General features: G+C 45.0%; 1 protein-coding gene across 9 annotated transcripts in view; it reads right to left on the reverse strand.

Annotated features, from left to right (window-relative positions):
- osbpl3b (oxysterol binding protein-like 3b) overlaps positions 1–17580 on the reverse strand; it is a 240609-nt gene that overhangs the window by 221942 nt on the left and 1087 nt on the right. For 3 of the 9 annotated variants that reach the window (XM_078538972.1, XM_078538970.1, XM_078538968.1), the window contains exon 1: positions 14759–14913. The exons of the other annotated variants lie outside the window; for them this stretch is intronic. The gene's annotated coding sequence lies outside the window, so the exon portion shown is untranslated. Of the gene's footprint in view, positions 1–14758; positions 14914–17580 lie in introns of those variants that run through there. 9 annotated transcript variants of the gene reach the window in all.

The raw sequence follows: 17580 nt of genomic DNA on the forward strand, positions 1-17580 counted from the left end.
TAAAAAGGTGCTGAGGGTAGAAGTGACATTCAAAAATTGAGGTGTTTTCATTGTAATAAAGATGGACATATGAAATCTGTGTGCTGTAAATTGCAGGGAAATCTGTTGGAATTATAGGGTTGCAGAAAAGTTCTAAAAGTAAAAATGCTCTGGGTTCTGAGGTTCAGGTACAGGAAAAACCAGTAGTTTGTGTACAGGTAAAACATGGAAAATCAGTGATAGGGAAAGAAGTGGGAATGTATTCACAAATTACCCAAGAGGATTAAGAGGAGCAGGTTGCAGAAATGTTTAAAGATTTTGTGTGAGAAGGGAAAATCCTTCCATGTGTACAGGGTGGAGTAGGTAATGATGTTAAAATTTTAATAGACAATTAAAATTGTCTATTTTAGACAATCCTCAATATTGTGGGATAGTGACATTTGTTGTTTAGAGGGAGTGTTGCAGGAACAGGTGATAATAAGTGCGGCTCATGGAGATGCTAAAACTATTCTATAGTGGAAGGTAAATTAAGCAAGTGGAAAACAGGTGAGGTGATTGTTGGAGTGGTGGAAAAAGGGCCTATTGCAGGGGTTCAATTTATTCTGGGTAATGATATAGCTGGAGCATAGATGTGGGTGATGCCTATGGTAGTTGAGCAGCCTGTAGAAGTGCTTCCAACAGAAATGTTGCAGAGAGCGCATCCTGGATTGTTTCCAGATTGTGAGATAATTAGATTACAGGCTCCTAGGTTGAAACAAGAAGTTCAAAGGCAGGGAGAAGGTATGGAAATCCAATTAGCTGACACTGCATTTGATAAGGTTGTTCAAGACGACAGACTGGAAGACAATTCAGCTGAAGTGTTTAACTCAAAGAGGTTAGTGGAGATACAGAAAACGGATTTGCAAATAAAACATTGATATAAGACAGCTTACTCAGAAACAAAGGCAAAATGTATTCCAGAATGTTATTACCTTAAGGGTAATGTTTTAATGAGAATATGGAGGCCTTATCATGCTTCAGCAAATGAAAGCTGGAGGGAGGTGCATCAGATTGTAATACCATTTGGATATGGAAATGAGATTGAGGATAGCTCATGAAATTCCAACAGGGAGACATTTAGGAATTAAAAGACACAGGCAAAGATACAGAAACATTTTTATTGGCCTGGATTGCATTCGGGATATAGTCAAATTCTCCAGAACATGTCACACGTGTCAGGTGATAGGGAAACCATAAGCAGTGATTAAGCCGGCACCTTTAATTCTAATTCCAGCATTTTAAAGAACCTTTTACTCAGGTCATGATTGATTGTGTAGGACCCCTCCCTAAGACGAAAAGTAGAAATCAGTACTTACTGACAATAATGGATGTGTCTACCAGGTTTCCTGAAGCAAAACCTTTGAGAAATATTATAACAAAGAAAATTATGGGAGTGTTAACTAAGGTTTACCTCAAGAAATACAATCAGATCAAGAGTCAAATTTCATGTCACAGTTGATTAAGGAAATAATGAACAGTTTGGGAATAAAACAGTTGAAGTCAACATCCTGGGTCACATGGGGCTTTGGAAAGATGGCATCAAACTCTCAAAACTATGATGAGAGTGTATAGTCAGGATTAGCCGCAGGATTGGAATAGGGGAATTCCATTCTTGTTATTTGCTATTAGGGACATTCCTAATGCATCGACTTGTTTCAGTCCTTTTGAACGAGTTTATGGTCATGAGGTAAGGGGACCACTGAAATTGATTCATGAGAAATTGGTGGGTCAAAATTCAGAAACTACTCTCCTGGATTACATATCAAATTTCAGAGATAGATTAGACAGAGCATGTGAGTTGGCTAGGGAACACAAAGATATCACAGCAAGTGATAAAAATGAAAGCAGACAAGAAAGCTACAGCTCGTAGTTTTGTTGCTGGGGACAAAGTATTAGTTCTGTTACCAGTACTGGGTGACTCATTAAAGGCAATGTTTAGTGGGCCTTACAGGACTGAAAAGAAGCTGAGTGAAGTGAATTATTTAATAAATACTCTATATAGAAGTAGTAGAGGGTTTGTCATGTAAATATGCTTTAAAAATACTTTGACAGGGAAGAGGGCCTAAAAGAGGTATTAGTGGTGGTAGATAATGAGGAAGAAGTGGAAATGCAGGATTCTGAAATTTATTTTCCTCAAATCAAACTAGATAATGAAGGGTACTTGAAAATTTAAATGTAATATTGAGTTACCTTCCAGGCCAAGTGTCAAAAAGATTTGGGGAAGCTACTGCGGTCTCACAAACCTATTTGGGGGAATAAGCTGGGAAGGATAAATTTAGCAATACAAGACGTCCTTCCCAGCTTATTTCCACAAATCAAAAGGTGAATGCAGTGACAAGAGCAGATTCATATCCTATACCATGGCTGGGAGATTGTACTGAGAAAGTGGAACAATCATAATTTATCACCAAAATTGACTTGCTAAAGGGATATTGGTAAGTACCGTTATCGGAAAGAGCAAAGGAGATATTGGCTTTTGTGACGCCAGATGGACTGTATCAGTTTAAAGTCATGCCGTTGGTATGAAAAATGCACCGCAACATTTCAAGGACTGACAAACAAAGTAATTGCAGATCTGAGCAATTGTGCTCTTTATATTCACAACTTGATAGTTTTCAGTCAGATGTGGGAGGAGCATTTACAACACCTGGAAGAATTATTTACTTGATTACAAGAAGCTAATTTGGCAGTGAACTTGGCTAAAAATGAATTTGCAAAAGCGCAAGTTACGTATCTAGGGCATACCATTGGACATGGTAAGGTGGCTCTGAGAGTCTGAAAGTCAAGGCTATCGTGGATTTCCCCATGCCTACAACAAAACAAGTAGTTTTGAGATTTCCGGGCACAAGGGGGTTTTATCGGAAATTTGTACCAAATTTTAGCAGTGCACTTGCTCCATTGACCAGACTATTAAAAAAGAACAAGAAGTTTCAATGGGCACAGGACTGTCAGAAGGCATTTGACAGTTTGAAAACTGTATTAACTACATCATCACTTTTGGCTGTACCCAATTATGCCAAGCAATTTAAGTTGGTCATTGACGCAAGTGATATAGATGAGCCGTACTGTTACAAGATGACGACACTGGAATTGAAAAACCAGTAGGATATTTTTCACGGAAGTTGAATGTACAAGAGAGAAAATATTCAACAATCAAAAAGGAGACTTTGGGTTTGATGTTAGCATGCCATCACTTTAAGGGAAGTGTATCATGTGATCCAGCCTCAGTTTCACTTTGGCCTGAAGCAGAACACAGACACCCAGAGTAGTGTCCTCAGCCCAACGATCTTCAGCTGCTTCATCAATTACCTTCCGCCCAGCATAACATCAGAAGGGTGTTTGCCGAATCAGTGTTCTGTATCATTCACAGCTCTTCAGATACTGAAGCAGGCCTGCATGCAGCAATAGCTGGACAACATTCAGTGTTGGGCTGATAGTGGCAAATAACACACTTGTGCCACACAAGTTCCAAGCGACAACCATCTTCAACGAGTATCTAACCACCTCCCCTTGACATTCAATGGCATTGCCATTACTGAATTCCACACCTTCAACATCCTCGGGGTTACCATTGACCAGAAACTGAACTGGCCATATAAATACTGTGGCTACAAGAGCAGGTCAAAGACTAGAAACTCTGGGGTGAGTAATCTCATCTCCTTACTCCCCAAAGTCAGTCACAAGGCACAAGTCAGGAGTATGATGGAATACTCTCCACTTGCCTGGATGAATGTGTCTCCCACACCACTCAAGAAGCTCAACACCATTCAGGACAAAGCACCCTGCTTGACCGGCACCCAATCCACCACCTTAGACATTCAATCCCTCTACCACTGGCACACAGTGGGAGCAGTGTGTACCATATACAACATGCACATTAACTCACCAAGGCTTCTGTGACAGCATCTTTTAAGCCTGCAACCTCTACAACCTAGAAAGATAAGGGCAGCAGGCACATGGAAGTGAGTTTGCAAATGGTGTTCCCAAGTTACACACCATCGTGACTTGGAAATACACTGTCATTTCTTCTGTCGCTGGGTCTAAATCCTGGAGCTCCCTAACAGCACTGTGGGTGTGTCTACACCACATGGACTGCAGCATTGAAGGTGATCCACCACCACCTTCTCAAGGGCAATTAGGAATGGGCAATAACTGCTGGCCTTGCCAGTAATGAGCAAATTATTATTTTTTTTAAATCGTTAGTCTGCTATGTGGTACTGATTTGAAGGCCTTCTGAAAACATTGAATATTACATCTACACATTAGCTCTGTTACTTCTTCAAAGAAAGTTTGGTCAAACGGGACCTTCCCTTCTGAAATGCATGCTGTTAACTCTACTATATTCTTGGTTTTTGGATGTTTTCTGTTACATCTTGCAGTAATGATTCCATTACCTTGCCTAACAATGTTGATAAGGTAACTCTATAGTTCACTGCATTTGTTCTGATATCCATCTGCATCTGTCAATATGTCCTCTCCAAGTTTGATCAGTTTATTAACTTCTCCCTTTCTATTTTAAATGTCTTTATATTTTCTGATCTCTTCTAATATCATGCATATCTTGTTCCCTTCCCTGGTAAATACCAAGACAAAGTAACAATTTTTCATTTCCTCGGAATTTAGATTGTGCAATCCTTACTGACACTCATAAGCAATTCAATATCCTGGAATAGAAGCTGCCAAACTTTATTCACTGCATACCCCTCCCAGATCTACCAGCTGCCCACATATCTGTATCAGCATACTGGTTTAATACAGAGATAAAAACAAAAAGCTAAAAGCTACTGCAGATGCTGGAAATCCAAAACAAAAACAGAATTACCTGGAAAAACTCAGCAGGTCTGGCAGCACCGGTGGAGAAGAAATCAGTCAACGTTTCGAGTCTTCATGACCCTTCGGCAGAACTGAAGCATAGTTAGGAGAAAGATGAAATATAAGCTGGTTTAAGGTGGGGGGGCGGGGGGAGAGAGAGACGTTGAGGGTGTGGTGATTGTGGAGATAAGCAAGCAGTGATAGGAGCAGATAATCAAAAGATGTTACAGACAAAAGGATCAAAGAGGTGTTGAAGGTGGTGATATTGTCTAAGAAAGGTGCTAATTAAGAATGGAAGACAGGACACTCAAGGTACAGCTCTAGTGGGGGTGGGGTGGAAAGACTAACTAAGTTTTAGTTTTAGATTTAAAAATAATGGAAATAGGTGGGAAAAGAAGAATCTATATAAATTATTGGGAAAAAAAGGGGGGGGGGGGGGGAGAAACGGGGTGGGGATGGGGGGAGGGTGGGGGGGAGTTTAAGATCTAAAGTTGTTGAATTCAATATTCAGCCCGGAAGGCTGTAAAGTGCCTAGTTGGAAGATGAGGTGCTGTATCTCCAGTTTGCGTTGGGCTTCACTGGAACAATGCAGCAAGCCAAGGACAGACATGTGGGCAAGAGAACAGGATGGAGTGTTAAAATGGCAAGCGACAGGGAGATTTGGGTCATTCTTGCGGACAGGCCGCAGGTGTTCTGCAAAGCGGTCACCCAGTTTGCGTTTGGTCTCTCCAATGTAGAGGAGACCACGTTGGGAGCAATGAATGCAGTAGACTAAGTTAGGGGAAATGCAAGTGAAATGCTGCTTCACTTGAAAGGAGTGTTTGGGTCCTTGGACGGTGAGGAGAGAGGAAGTGAAGGGGCAGGTGTTGCATCTTCTGCGTGGGCATGGGGAGGTGCCATAGGTGGGGGTTGAGGAGTAGGGGGTGATGGAGGAGTGGACCAGGGTGTCCCGGAGGGAACGATCCCTACGGAATGCCGTCAGGGGGGGTGAAGGGAAGATGTGTTTGGTGGTGGCATCATGCTGGAGTTGGCGGAAATGGCGGAGGATGATCCTTTGAATGCGGAGGCTGGTGGGGTGATAAGTGAGGACAAGGGGGACCCTATCATGTTTCTGGGAAGGAGGAGAAGGCGTGAGGGAGGATGCGCGGGATATGGGCCGGACACGGTTGAGGGCCCTGTCAATGACCGTGGGTGGAAAACCTCGGTTAAGGAAGGAGGAGGACATGTCAGAGGAGCTGTTTTTGAAGGTAGCGTCATCAGAACAGATGCGACGGAGGCGAAGGAACTGAGAGAATGGGATGGAGTCCTTACAGGAAGCGGGGTGTGAGGAGCTGTAGTCGAGGTAGCTGTGGGAGTCGGTAGGCTTGTAATGGATATTGGTGGACAGTCTATCATCAGAGATTGAGACAGAGAGGTCAAGGAAGGGAGAAGTGTCAGAGATGGACCATGTGAAAATGATGGAGGGGTGGAGATTGGAAGCAAAATTAATAAATTTTTCCAGGTCCCGACGAGAGCATGAAGCAGCACCAAAGTAATTTGCAGAACACCTGCGGTCTGTCCGCAAGAATGACCCAAACCTCCCTGTCGCTTGCCATTTTAACACTCCACCCTGTTCTCTTGCCCACATGTCTGTCCTTGGCTTCCTGCATTGTTCCAGTGAAGCCCAACGCAAACTGGAGGAACAGCACCTCATCTTCCGAATAGGCACTTTACAGCCTTCCGGGCTGAATATTGAATTCAACAACTTTAGATCTTAAACTCCGCCCCCCCCCCTCCCCCCCATCCCCACCCCGTTTCTCCCCCCTCCCTTTTTTTTCCAATAATTTATATAGATTCTTCTTCTCCCACCTATTTCCATTATTTTTAAATCCAAAACTAAAACTTTGTTAGTCTTTCCACTCCATCCCCACTAGAGCTGTACCTTAAGTGTCCTGTCTTCCGTTCTTAATTAGCACCTTTCTTAGACAATATCACCACCTTCAACACCTCTTTGATCCTTTTGTCTGTAACATCTTTTGATTATCTGCTCCTATCACTGCTTGCTTATCTCCACAATCACCACACCCTCAACGTCTCTCTCTCCCCCCGCCCCCCCACCTTAAACCAGCTTATATTTCATCTTTCTCCTAACTATGCTTCAGTTCTGCCGAAGGGTCATGAAGACTGGTTTAATACGTTCATCGCCCAAGCTTTGTGTAAGATGCATAAATTCTTATGTACCTGTATAACTTTAACAATGTCTTAATAGTACTACTCATTATTAATGTGATGGATGAGGTTTTTTTTTTTACATAGGCACATTACGTTTGGAGTGATAGGCGATAAGTTGTTCAGTCATAAGTTGTTTGATATATTGGGTCCACTCTCCTCTGTATGTCAATCAGTCTCTGCTCCTTTAAGTCTTATTATCACCCATCTTTTTGGTTAGGCTCTAGTCATCCTCTGCTAATCACTCCCTTCGTGACTCAATTCCCTACCAGCTTTCATTTGCCATGTCCATTGGGACATTTATCTTGGCATTAAAAAAGTGTTACATAGATAACAGTTTTTGCTTGAATTTACTATTCCAATTGATTAATGTACAAATACAATTACATTTTATTCAATAAGGAAATTCTCCTTTAAACGTTGGTACCATTATGCACACTTTTAAATAAGGGGGGAAACAGGCGCTTGGCCAGAGTGAGGAAACCAAGTGAGTAGCAAATTAGGTTCATGTGGTAAGTTCTGTTAAGTCCTTTTCAGGTTTTAGCTACAGATTAAGTATCAAGATCTGACATAAGTAAATTAGGCTAGCTTGTTAAGTAGAGAACTGCCTGGAGTGGCAGTTATCTGTCAATCACCTGAAAGCAGTCGGTTCAAGTGGCGTTAATTGCCCTGTAGCAGGAAGGCAAAATAGCTAGTGACTCAGAGGGTCTATAAAAGAGACAGGATTTTCAAACTGCACAGTCAGTAAGGGGTGCACGAGTAGACAGGCAACTATGCCAGAGTGAGACAGGGACCAAGTGAATCGTGAATTAGGCTCATGTGGGAATTGGGTGCATGGGGGGAAAGAGGTGTGGTACACAGGAATTATTCTAAGTCGGAAACAGGAGCAACTGAGCAGGAACAGACCTGGGTGTAAACCTTACTTTCAGTGCTGAGTTTCAAAAGAAAATTGAACAGTGACATCACAGGAAAACCATAAGCTCATTGGTTAAGAAACTGCTGTTAGGGAGTGTCTTCAAATAGCTGTAAATTAGAAAAGCATATTATTTTTAAAGAAGCAACTACATGGATTTGAGTAAGAAACACTAGGAATAAGGGGAAGTCTAGGCCAGTAACGTAAAGTAATAAAAGTAAACCAAAAGTAAAATAAAGCTAATGTAAGGAAAGTAAAGACAAGACGTGGCAGGGCAGCTCGGTCGTATGGAAGTCGTGGACTCTACTGGTGACCTAGACAACCATTTGTGCAGCAAGTTGAGCTCTGGGTTTCAGAGCTCGAGTGGCGGCTGCAGTCACTGTGGCACATCTGTGAGGCTGAGCATTACGTGGATAGCATAGTCAGAGAGGTAGTCACGCCATAGATTGGGAGCATGGAGGCAGAAAGGGAATGGGTGACTTCCAGGCAGTCTGAGAAAACAAGGCAGGTAGTGCAGGAGTCCCCTGGAGTCCCGCTTGCTAATCAGTTTTCCATTTTGGATACTGGCAAGGGCATTGGTTCCTCAGAGGCGTAAAGTCAGTGCCAAGTTTGTGGCACCACAAGCGGCTTGGCAGTACAGTAGGGAGGAAGAAGGGAAAAGCAATAGCGATAAGGAATTTGTTAGGGGAACAGACAGGTGTTTCTGCGGCAGGAGACATGACTCCAGGATATGTTGCCTCCCTGGTGCCAGGGTCAAGGTTGTCACCAAGCAGCTGCAGGACATTCTCCTGCTGGAGGGTGAACAGCCAGAGGTCATGGTCCATGTTGGTACCAATGACTTGGATAGGAAGGGAGATGTGGTCCTGCAGACAGACTTTAGGGAGCTAGGTAGAAAATTAACAAGCAGGACCTCAAAAGTAGTCATCTCTGGATTACTCCCATTGCTACGTGTAAGTGAGTACAGAAATAGGAGGATAAGGCAGATGAATGCATGGCTAGAAAGATGGTGCCACAGGGAAGGCTTTAGATTCCTGGGACACTGGGGCTGGCTCTGGGGGAGATGGCACCTATGCAAGCAACTCTGCAGAGGTGTGAAAACCAGGGGTGAATATTAGAGCGTAATACCAAGGTGCACAAAATACTGGGAGAGACAGATAGCACTAGAATAGAGCATAGTATGTTAATAGGCAGAGTCTGAGTAAGGAAGAAAGTAATCAAGTCTAAATTAGGGTTATACGGCATGTATGTAAATGCACAGAGTATAATAAATAAGATTGGAGAGATACAGGTGCAGATTGCCTTGCAGAATTTTGATGTTGTGGAGATAGTTATAATGGGGGACTTTACTCACCCGAAAATAGACTGGGATAGTGGTAGTGTAAAGGGCGGAGAGGGGCAAGAGTTCCTAGAGTGTGCTCAGGAGAATTTTCTACAGCAGTATGTGTCCAATCCAACAAGAAAGGAGGCACTGCTACACATGGTTCTTGGAAATGAGATGGGCCATGTAGATCAAGTGTCAGTGGGGAAACATTTATGAGGCGGTGACCATTGTATCCTATAGTTTAGGATGATGATAGAAAAGATCAATGGGCCATCTAGAGTAAGAATAATTAATTGGGGGAGAGCTGAATTCAATGGGGCAAGAAAGTGCTGGGCCGAATAGAGTGGAACCAAATGTTGGCAGGAAAATCTGTAGCTGAACAATGGGCTACCATCAAAGAATAAATGGTCAGATATATTCCATCAAAAGGGAAAAGTAGGGCAAACAAATCCAGAGCTCCCTGGATGAAAAAGGAGATAGAAATTAAGATAAAGAAATGCACTTTTGACAGGTACCAGGTAGAAAATACAATTGAGAACCAAGCTGAATACAGAAGATTCAGAGAGGTGAAGAAGCAAATAGGGATGATGAGAAAAGACTAGCAGCTAACAAAGGGGAATCCCAAAGTCATCTATAGGCACCTAAATAGTAAAAAGGTGGTAAAAGGAGGAGTAGGGCCAATTAGGGACCAAAAAGGGGATTTACACATTGAGGCAAGGGGCATGGCTGAGGTGTTAAATGAATACTTTACATCTGTCTTTACCAAGGAAACAGCTGTTACCCAGGCCATAGTGATAGAGGAGGAAACCCTGTCACTAGAAGGGTTCAAAATTGATAAGATGGTAATTTGATAAACTATCAATATTAAAGTTGACAAGGTACTGAGACCGGATGAGATGCATCCAAGGATATTGAAGGAAGAGAGAGTGGATATTGCAGGGGCACTGGCCATAATCTTTCAGTCTTCCCTAGACTCAGGGGAGGTGCCAGAGGACTGGAGAATTGCAAACATTACGCCCTTGTTCAAAAAAAGGTTGTAAGGATAAGCCCAGCAATTACAGATCAGTCAGTTTAACTTCAGTGGTAGGGGAGCATCTAGAAACAATTATTTGGATTAGAATTAATAGTCACATGGAAAAATGTGGATTGATTAGGAAGAACCAGCATGGATTTCTTAACGAAAAATCATGTTCAACTAACTTGGGAGTTTTTTGAAGACATAAGAGAGGGTTGATAATGGTAATGCTGTCGGTATGGTGTACATGGACTTCCAAAATGCATTTGATACAGTGCCACACAACAGACTTGAGAAAAGTTATAGCTCATGGAAAAAAATGGACAGTAGCAATGCGGATACAAAATTGGCTGAGTAATAGGAAACAGCAAGTAATGGTTAATAGATACTTTTTTTGGGCTGAAGGAAGGTTTGTAGTGGAGTTCCCCAGGGGTCAGTATTGGGACCCTTGCTTTTCCTGGTATACATTAATGATCTAGATCTTGGTGCGCAGGGGACAGTTTGCAGATGATACAAAACTTGGAAGCATTGTGAACTGTGAGGAGGACGGTTTGGAATCTCAAAAGGACATAGACAATTTGGTGGAATGGGCAGATAGGTGACAGATGATGTTCAATACAGAGAAGTGTGAAGTGATTCATTTTGGTAGGAAGAACATGGACAGACAATATAAAATAAGGGGTACAACTGTAAAGGGCAGGCAGTAGCAGAGGAACCTGGGTGTATATGTGCATAAGTCATTAAGGGTGGCAGGACAGATGGAGAGAGTTAATAAAGCATACAATATTCTAGGCTTTTAATAGGGACATAGAGTACAAGAGCAAGGAGGTTGTGCTGAACTTGTACTGGAACTAGCTAGACCTCAGCTGGTGTATTGTAAGCAGTTCTGGGTGCCACCTTTTAGAAAGGGGCGAACACATTGGAGGGAGTGTAGAAGAGGTTTACAAAAATGGTTGCAGGGATGAGAAAATTCAGTTATGAAGATAGATTGGAGAAATTGGGACTGTTCTCCTTGAAGAGAAGGTGGCTAAGAGGAGATTTGATAGGGGTGTTCAAAATCATGAGTGGGCTGGACAAAGTAGATAGGGAGAAACTGTTCCTATTTGTGAAAGAATAAAGAATGAGGCGGCACAGATTTAAAGTGATTTGCAAAAGAAGCAAATGCGATGTGAGAAAAAAATTTTTCACACAGCAAGTGGTTGGGGTCTGTAATGCACTGCCTGAAAGTGTGGTGGAGGCAGGTTTAATCAAAGCATTCAAGAGGGCATTAGATGATTATTTAAATAGAAACACTGCAGGGATTGCCTTAACTGCAGGGTTACAGGGAAAAGGCAGGACAATGGCGCTGACTCATTTGGAGAGCCGATGCAGGCACGATGGGCTGAATGGCCTCCTTCTGTACTTTAACAATTCTGCAAATATATAAAATATAAGTTAATTAAATGTATTACTTACGTGTAATTTTCCTGATTTTGGAATAGAGATTATTTTTTAAATAAAGGATGAACACTCAGAATTTAATTAAATCAGAGAAGTTCTCAGCAGAGTCTCCTGTACTATCATATGGTATCAGGAACTATCCAGCCTTGCTGGCTCCTCCTGGCATCCTTGTGCTGATCAGTGACGACAGGATCCTGGAGGAACCATTTCACTTTCCCCATGGCAGGAGTCTGTGCTGAAAACTTCACTGATTTAGGTAAGAGATTCTTGAGTGCTCATGTTTTATACTGCATGAGCTCACCAAGGCTCCCTAGACAGCACCTTCCAAAGTCATGACTACTACCATCTAGAAGGACAAGGCCAGCAGACACATGAGAACACCATCACCATCCTGATTTGGAAATATATCGCTGTTCCTCCACTGTTGCTGGGTCAAATCCTGGAACTCCCTTCCTAACAGCACTGTGGGCATACCTACACCACATGGACTGCAGCTGTTCAAGATGGCAGCTCACCACCATCACCTTCTCAAGGACAATTAGGGGTGGGCAATAAATGCAGCCAGTGACACCCACATCCCATGAATAAAAAAAATTACATTTTAAATGTTGATACCACCATGCACACATTTAAGTAAAGGGGGATTGCCTTATTGAATAAAGTTCAATTGATTTATATAATACAACTTGAATAGTAAATTCAAACAAAAACTTCCAACTCTACAGTGCCTTTTACTGTCAAGAAAAATGCCCCAAGGGATTTGGCAAATGAAAGCTGGCAGGGAACTGAGCCACAAAGAGAGAGATTAGAAAAGGATGACCACAAACATTTACAAAAAAGTTGGGTTTTGATAAAACTTAAAGGAGCAGGGACTGATGGAGATGCAGAGGAGATTAAAGGGGGAGAGTGGACCCAATATATCAAGAACAACTTATGACTCAAAGTATATCTGGCAGTTGAGTTTAGCAATCTGGGGCAATTCAACCCATGCAAGTCCATCTCCAGGCAGGAGCCTCACGCTCTTGGGAAACTGCCAGCAGTCAATAGCTTGTATTGCTTCTCCAGGCAAAAAGGTCAGATAAGCGCAAGTGATGGTCTCCTCTTCTTCAGGTGCCCCTGCTGACTTAACAGGCAGAGCAAACAGTTACTGGGAAGCACCCTAATGTCACACACACAAAAATGAATTTTTTAAAAATTCAAAAAATGTGGAAAAAATTAGTTCATTGTTTGCTTTAGATTTTAAATCCAGCATTAGACATTTTCTCCTGAGCACCCATCCCCTCACCAGAGATGCATACCAGAGTTTAGGAACCCTTGTCCTAGAAAGTAAAATCTGATTTTAGATCCCACCCATTTAAACTTCAACTATCCTAGCATACTCCCTACTATAGTTAGCATTCTTGCATCAATTTTCAAAGTGCAAACTTTTGTTAATTTAATGTTTCTCTCTTCCTCTAAACATTAGGATGACAGGTCCATTATCATTCTCTCAACTTCATTGTATATCCTGCCTCCATTCCAGAAGAAAACTATAATGATTCTTTATACTGCCTCACTTGTTACTACTTCAGACTTCCTGCACATCCTTTTCAAATAAATTCTCACATCTGCACAAGTTCACAGTCCCAGATGTCATTCCACACTGCTCAGATCAACAGTCACCACATTAGTTCCTTCTGTAAAATTATACCTGCATCAATTCAAAATTTCTTTACCACATTAATATGCATGACTAATTTTCCTGTACAGCATGCTTCATAAATTTACGATAGCATTTCATTCAGAACACTTGTATTCAAGATTTGACCCACGTGCACTGCAGCAAAAAGTCAGGTTTCTACTAGCATCTTTCAGTTGAAAGTCACAAGTTAAACCAAGACCATGTCTGTTCTTTCAAGTGGATGTAAAAGATCCCATGGTACTATTTTAAATAAGAGCAGGGGAGTTATCCCCAGTGCCCGAACTAATACTTATCACTCAATCAACATCATATAAACAAATTATATAGTCATTATCACATTTATTTGTAGGAGCTTGCTGTGCACAAATTGGCTGCCATATTTCCTACATTAATTTTTGAAAAGTAATTCAAATGTCTGTACAAAGCTGCAAGATGTCTGGTGGTCATGCAAGTCTTTCTTTAGCATCCAAGCAGTAAATAGTATTGAAATGTGCCACCATTATGCTATAAGATAAGCAACCAGTCTACTTAACCATAACAATAATTGTACATTAACAGTTAGTTCTCATTACTTTATATGTTGCTTTTGTAACTAAGTATTGAAATATTGAGCAACTTTCATTTGCGATCTATTTCACAAGACTCTGGGGAGACAGGAAATTGAGTAATTTATTTCTCCATAAGCAGCAAAGCCTTCAGCTCCCTGGGTCCCACTTTGTAGAATTGCCTGCCTGAACTCTTCCTCTAAAAAGACAACCAAAAACTTGGTCAAAGAGACATCTGTGCAAATCTTATATCTGTCTCAATATCTGTTTTCCATATGCTTAGCTGAAATACTCTGGGACGTGAAAGGCATTCTGAAAAAGAACAAGTTGTTGTTCCCATCATAACTTCAGCAGCGCTCTGGGCAAATACCTGCTGCAACGCACTGAATCTCTGCGACAAGGGCATTCAATGCCCGAGGTCCAACCCTTTTCAATTGAACTGGAGTCATGTTGAAAGTCACAAGTTAAAGCAGTACACCACAGCCTCCCCAAAGTGGCGTCACACCATTTCATTCTGGAGTTAGTTCAAAAGGCGACTAATACCGTCACTTGTGCATCATCGCCAAGAAGTCAGTTTAATGAAATGATCAGCACCAAGGTGATCACACTAACCAACACTCGCGAGTTCATCAAAACTACGGTTCCCAACTCAAGTCATCTAATGCCCAAGAAATAACTGCCATGCTTTTTGCTGTTTGCGGTCTTTAACCTAAACCCGCTCTCAATATTGCATGTTGCAGATTGTAATCAGAAAGGGACAGCCATAGTTTGAGGGCAAAGTAACGTCAAAAAGCAGAAAACGTACCTACTCGGAAGTATCACGGCAGCTCGAATTTGAAATTTGGTTCTAACCTTCGTTACACTGTTGTAATCTCTGCTACTCAGACCCATTTACTACAGCTCAAAAATTACACGTTTTCCGTCTAATTCCAAAGCGACATGATTCGTTCCACAAACAACTCACACTTACATCTCCAACAGGTTCATACAAGCCTCCTGCAGTTAAAACCTCAGCTTTCCCTACTCGCAAAGTATAGAACGCGGTTTCCTCAACATTACACAAATTCGCGGTTTCTGTATAAAACTCATTGTTTAAAATGGGACTAATACTAAACACTGATGAGCCACTTTATTATCATTTAGCATCGGACTTGTTAACATTACTTTAACCGGCAGGAAATATTCTCAAGCCCTTTTTGAAATTATAAACAAAGTGATTAAATGAAGCTGTTGGCGGCGAACCCATTACACAAGAAATGTTTGGTTGAATTCATGTAATGGCAACGTTCTTGCTGCGCTGAGTAAAACATAATTTGGCGTTTGTATTTTTTCAAGTTCTCCGATTTCCACTTAACTTCATTTGGAAGATTATGATAGATGATTGATTTAAGACGGCAAAAAGTCCAAATAAAGCACGAAACCGGACTTCGTGAAAAGACCCGCCCCTCACAGCCCCATTCCCTTACCTGCAGTCTCAGTGAGCCAGCCCTCCCGCCAGCTCCCTCTCTCTCTTCCCTCTCCCACCACCCCCCCCCCCCCAACCACCTTTCCTCTCTCTTTCCCCCCTTCCTCTCTCCTTCCCCCCCCCCACCCTCTCTCCTTCCCCCCACCACCTTCCTCTCTCCTTCCCCCCCCACCACCTTCCTCTCTCCTTCCCCCCCACCTTCCTCTCTCCTTCCCCCCCACCTTCCTCTCTTCTTCCCTCCCCACCTTCCTCGCTCTTCCCCCCCACCTTCCTCGCTCCTTCCCCCCCCACCTTCCTCGCTCCTCCCCCCCCCACCTTCCTCGCTCCTCCCCCCCCACCTTCCTCGCTCCTTCCCCCCCCACCTTCCTCGCTCCTTCCCCCCCCACCTTCCTCGCTCCTTCCCCCCCCACCTTCCTCGCTCCTTCCCCCCCCACCTTCCTCGCTCCTTCCCCCCCACCTTCCTCGCTCCTTCCCCCCCCCACCTTCCTCGCTCCTTCCCCCCCCCACCTTCCTCGCTCCTTCCCCCCCACACTCTCTCTCCCCACCACACTCTCTTCCCCCACCACACTCTCTCTCTCTCTCCCCCCCACCCTCTCTCTCTCTCCCCCCCACCCCCTCTCTCTCTCTCCCCCCCACCCTCTCTCTCTCTCCCCCCCGCCCTCTCTCTCTCCCCCCCCACCCTCTCTCTCTCCCCCCCCACCCTCTCTCTCTCCCCCCCCCACCCTCTCTCTCCCCCCCCACCCTCTCTCTCTCCCCCCCCACCCTCTCCCCCTCCCCCCACCCTCCCTCCCCCTCCCTCCCTCCCTCCCCCTACCCTCCCTCCCCCTCCCCCCACCCTCCCTCCCCCTCCCTCCCTCTCTCTTCCTCCCCCCCACCCTTCCTCCTCCACCCCCCCACCACCTTCTCTCTTCCTCCTCCACCCCCCCCACCACCACCATCTCTCTTCCTCCTCCATCCCCCCCACCACCACCATCTCTCTTCCTCCTCCACCCCCCCCACCACCACCATCTCTCTTCCTCCTCCACCCCCCCCACCACCACCATCTCTCTTCCTCCTCCACCACCCCCCCACCACCACCAACCCCCCATCACCCCCCCACCACCACCTTTCGTCCTCCTCCACCCCACCACCACCACCCCCCCCCCCACCACCTTCTCTCTTCCTCCTCCACCACCACCACCTTCTCTCTTCCTCCTCCTCCACCCCCCCCACCACCACCACCACCTTCTCTATTCCTCCTCCTGAAGCCACCCCCCCCCACCACCACCTTCTCTCTTCCTCCTCCACCCTCCCCACCACCACGTTCTCTCTTCCTCCTCCACCACCCCCCCACCACCACCTTCTCTCTTCTTCCTCCACCCCCCCACCACCACCTCTCTTCCTCCACCACCACCTTCTCTCTTCCTTCTCCACCCCACCCCCCACCACCACCACCTTCTCCACCCCCCCCCACCACCACCTTCTCCACCCCCCCCCACCACCACCTTCTCTCTTCCTTCTCCACCCACCCCCCCACCACCACCACCTTCTCCACCCCCCCCACCACCACCCTTCTCCACCCCCCCCACCACCACCACCTTCTCCACCCCCCCCCACCACCACCTTCTCTCTTCCTCCTCCACCCCCCCAGCCACCACCACCTTCTCTCTTCCTCCTCCACCCCCCACCACCCCCACCACCTTCTCTCGTCCTCCTCCACCCCCCCACCACCCCCATCACCTTCTCTCGTCCTCCTCCACCCCCCCACCACCCCCACCACCTTCTCGCGTCCTCCTCCACCCCCCCACCACCCCCACCACCTTCTCTCCTCCTCCTCCACCCCCCCACCACCCCCACCACCTTCTCTCGTCCTCCTCCACCCCCCCACCACCTTCTCTCGTCCTCCTCCACCCTCACCCCACCACCACCTTCTCTCTTCCTCCTCCACCCTCCCCCCACCACCACCTTCTCTCTTCCTCCTCCACCCGCCCCCCACCACCACCTTCTCTCTTCCTCCTCCACCCTCCCCCCACCACCACCTTCTCTCTTCCTCCTCCACCCTCCCCCCACCACCACCTTCTCTCTTCCTCCTCCACCCTCCCCCCACCACCACCTTCTCTCTTCCTCCTCCACCCCCCCCACCACCACCACCTTCTCTCTTCCTCCTCCACCACCCTCCCCCC

Source organism: Cetorhinus maximus, chromosome 3, assembly GCF_964194155.1.
Source record: "Cetorhinus maximus chromosome 3, sCetMax3.hap1.1, whole genome shotgun sequence".
Lineage (NCBI taxonomy): Eukaryota > Metazoa > Chordata > Chondrichthyes > Lamniformes > Cetorhinidae > Cetorhinus > Cetorhinus maximus.